General features: G+C 45.6%; 1 protein-coding gene across 2 annotated transcripts in view; it reads right to left on the bottom strand.

The window, feature by feature from the left end:
* APBB1IP (amyloid beta precursor protein binding family B member 1 interacting protein) overlaps window positions 1-3,452 on the bottom strand; it is a 98,407-nt gene that overhangs the window by 94,068 nt on the left and 887 nt on the right. The window lies entirely within an intron of this gene.

The following is a 3,452-nucleotide window of genomic DNA, read 5'->3' on the forward strand; positions in this document are numbered from 1 at the left end:
AACCTCTAGCCTGCCCCAGCGTCGCATTCACCGCCCTGGCTGGGCAGCGCCTGCCCTTGCCCCAGCCCATCTCCACCCCACTCCCTCCCTCACCATGGGGGTCACGATCTGCCCCTGCCCAAAACATCGCTTCCCTTCCCCCCGACAGACTTATTGGTAGGACACTACTTTCCAAGTTGTTGGGCTGCATTCCTGGATGTGTGCGCGGTGAGACTATCAGCCAGAAAAACCCAAAATAATGTTAATTTTCCTGTTATCGGTGCTGATCCAATATGCAACCAATATATATATATTGGTGCAACTCTAGCAAAAAAATCATACAAGTTGTAATCATGTTAACTAACTCTGACTTTAATGGATCCATATATGAAGCTAGTATTTGTTACAGGCTTTTACGCTAATTCCAAACTAATGAAATAAGAATGTCACACAATTCACAGAAGGAACAAAAAGGAAAAAGAGGAAAAAAAGTTATCAAATACTGAAAATAAAAGTTTGGGATTAATTCTGAACCTAAGTAAACCTTGGATCTGTAAAGGAACCATGAGAAACAGAATCAAAGAAATGTGGAGCTGGATCAGATCTCAAGAGGTCAGCTAGTCCATCCCTTTGTCTGAGGCAGGATCAAGTGTCACCCTGTGTTGTTGGTATGGCTCAACAGCCACAGTCTAGAGCAGTTGGGCACTTCTGAGTCGGAGCATCCCTGATTAACATGCGTCTAACCCAGTGCTTCTCAACCCTTTTAGAGTTAGGGCATCCCTCCATAACCTTTTTGTAATTTGGTGGCACTCTGGTTGAGAATTGCTATTGGTGCTGCTTCAGTTTACGTCACTGGTTCTCAGCTGGAGAGATGCTGCCAGCACAGCCAGGTAAAAATGCCCTGCATGCCTTGTGCACAGTCAGATAAGCCTAAAACAGGCAAGAGTCCCTGCTCTTGCCACAACCCATCCTGGTCTGGTCCCTCCACACTCCTCCCAGAAACAGAGGTGTGTGGGACAGTTTCACATGGCTGCTGCTTTGTCAGTGCCTGCTCCACAGCACTTCTGAAAGGAGCTTGGGGCATCCTGGGTGAGAACTGCTGGTCTAACCTGTTCTTAAAAAATTCCAACGTTTGGGATACTGAAGCCTCCAGTTCCAATGCTTTCTTATAACTTATAACTCAAAAGTTTTTTCCTAATATCTAACCTAATTCTTATCTGCTGCAAATTAAGCTGACTTAAGTTCAACTCCCAGGGGATATACAGAAGGTAGTCAATCATCAACCTTTTCATAATAATCTTTTACCTATCATTAGGGACCTGCTTAATTTGTGGCCAGACAAAGGAATTTTTGTGGTTTGGTTGCAGCATGACAAGCCAATTTCATGGGCGTTTCCCAGTGGCCCTGCCTCTTACCACTGATTGCAGGTGGTGGGAAGGAGGCAGGAGGGATGAGGGGGCAGCTGCCCTTTGTGCTGCTCCACTAGCCAGCACCTTCCCCTCCTGGGCAGGCAGCTTTTTTTAAAGCTGATTTAGTGGACAATTGTGTATTTCATAGTTTCAGCAAAACTGCAAATTAAGTACATCCCTACTTGTTATGTTCCCCTTTGGCCTTTTCTCCAGATCACGGCTGTTCAGCTTCCCCCTGACCATGGGACAAACCCTGTGCATATGGCTATATGCTGTGGGGCAGGCCGCCAGAAACACTGCCCCCCTTCCCCCCCTGCAGGCTATGCTAGCAGTGCCTTCCCCACTCCACTGCCCACATGTGGGTGGCATGCAGTTCCTCCCCCTCCCAGCTCTTTCCTCCACTGCGCAGCAGTGGGAGAGGTGGCTGCAGAGCCCACAAGCCGTAACTTGATCCACCCTGCTCTAGATTAAAAAAATCCAGTTTCGTTAACTTTTCTTCATAGGTCCTCTTTCTACATTTTTGTTGTTTTGTTGCAATCACCTCCCTTGTGCTATAGATGGTGCTTCTGTTACTACATCTAAGATTGCCTTTTTCACAACAGTATTTTGTTAACTTTTTCCATTAGACTTTTCAGCTCCTTTTCTACAATACTGTTGTCTAGCTAGTTATTCCCCATTTTGTATGTGTGAACTTGATTTCTCCTTCTAAAGAACAGTACTTTGCACTTGTCTTTACTGACATCTTTGTCTTTACTGGTTCAAAATCATTAAGATTTTGGACCATTTATCCAATTTATCAAAATCAATCTGAGTTATGAACTAGTTCTCCAAAGTTCCTGCAACTCCCTCCAAATTTGGTATCATCTGCATCAACCAAGACATTAACGCAAATATTAAAGAAAACTAGACTTCCTGAGAGACCCATTTGACTTGTCCTTTTCAATGATCTCTGATGACTCTGTTCTTCCTGCCAGTTTTTCCTTATTTTTGATATGAGAATGTCATATAGAACTGTATCAAAGGCTATATTCAAAGGCAAAATAAACTTCACATTTACTGCTTCCCCCTATCCATGCAGCCAATTGCTCTACCAAAGAATTAGTTCAGTTTGGTTTGATGTATTCTTGACAAATCCACCCTGGCTGTTTTATTACTATATTATCCTCCAGCCATTTATACAGTCATTGCTTAATAATTTGTACTAGAATATTCTTAGTCATCAACATTGGGCTGACTGGCCTGTGATTCCTTCAGTACCTCTCTTTAGAGACTTCACTCACTCTGCATGAGCTCTCAGGGCAAATGTCAAGATTTACCCTTAACTCTTAAAATAGTGCAAATGTTTATCAACTAGGTCTGTTCACTGTGAAGTTGAAATGAAAGCCCAACTGAGGTTTTTCACAGTTTCACACAGAAGTTTAGGGCTGGGAGGGGGCCTCATGAGGTCATCGTGTCCAGCCCCCTTGCTCGGGGCAGGAAAGGCTGCTGTTTCATGAACACAAGACACAGAATTTGGCCTGCCCATGGGGGGAGGAGACGGCAGGGATGGACCTGTAAGCTTGAGGCCTGCTTAATCAACTTTAATGGAAATTAATCTGAATCTGAGTTACACATGCTCAGTAGAGAAGAACAGTCAGTTACAAACATAGCTCCCATAACGTCAAATACGGTAAATCAAATGAAACTAGATCATAGTAGAATCATAAAAAATTAGGGTGGAAGGGACCTCAGGAGGTCAGCGAGTCCCAGCCCTTGCCTAGTGCAGGACCATCCCCAACTAGATCATCCTAGCCAAGGCTGGGATCGAGATACGTATATATACACACATATGTATATATACAATGGGCCCCCCGGGGTTTGAAAGCAGGATGAAGACACCTCGGCCCCCCACAGTGGCACCTCTACAGAGATGGGTAGGGCTGTGCCTTGTTTTTCCCTCGTTGGTGCCACCTGCAGGGCAGCCAGGTCATCCTCCCCGACAGCTCGGCCCGTCTCGGCCTCGCTGCCTTCCTTCAGCACCCGGCGCCCCCCAGGTCCCCTCCCGGCACGTTTCACCGGGACCCC

Source organism: Crocodylus porosus, unplaced genomic scaffold, assembly GCF_001723895.1.
Source record: "Crocodylus porosus isolate Cpor-Errol unplaced genomic scaffold, CroPor_comp1, whole genome shotgun sequence".
NCBI classification, from domain to species: Eukaryota; Metazoa; Chordata; order Crocodylia; family Crocodylidae; genus Crocodylus; species Crocodylus porosus.